Raw genomic sequence first — 638 nt, 5'->3', positions numbered from 1 at the left:
TTCTGTATATTTCGATCACCAACTGTGACCCTCTTCAGCAGAATGAATACATAGTGGAAGGCATATACATATATACAAAAAATGTGAGGTGGGAAAAGGAACAAGCTCAGGTTACGTGACCGACGCTCAGCGGGTCACGTGGGATTTTGTGACCTTGGAGTAAATGAGGTAGCATTTGGTTGACTGCTGAGGTAGTAATGCAGTCAGGTGACCACTGACCATTTGATATGTTGAAATTAGGGAAATATTTTATCAGGGAAGACTCAATTATTTTCCTTCTGAAGCTACATTTTGATTTATAAATTATTTCAGCATCATCCCAATGTATACGGTGATCTTTATTTGTAATGTGCTGAAATACCGCGGAACTTTCTTGACCACATTTTACAGAATTCTTATGCTCTTTAATTCTGGTTGCCAAGTCTCTTCCAGTTTGTCCCCAATAAACAGTATCACAATCTAAACATGGCAACTTATATACACTTGGGTTAATGTCACTTGATGGTCTGCGGTGTACATTAACTATTTTCCTAAACAAGATATTAGGATAATTGAAGATGACATTGATATTTTCTTTAGGTAATAATTGGGACATTTCATTTATAGAACCATTATAGGGTAATTTTATACATTTATTA

The sequence above is a fragment of the Oratosquilla oratoria genome, chromosome 18 (genome assembly GCF_046742065.1).
Source record: "Oratosquilla oratoria isolate Oo_2021 chromosome 18, ASM4674206v1, whole genome shotgun sequence".
Classification (NCBI taxonomy): domain Eukaryota; kingdom Metazoa; phylum Arthropoda; class Malacostraca; order Stomatopoda; family Squillidae; genus Oratosquilla; species Oratosquilla oratoria.
Note: the sequence above shows the minus strand (reverse complement) of the source record.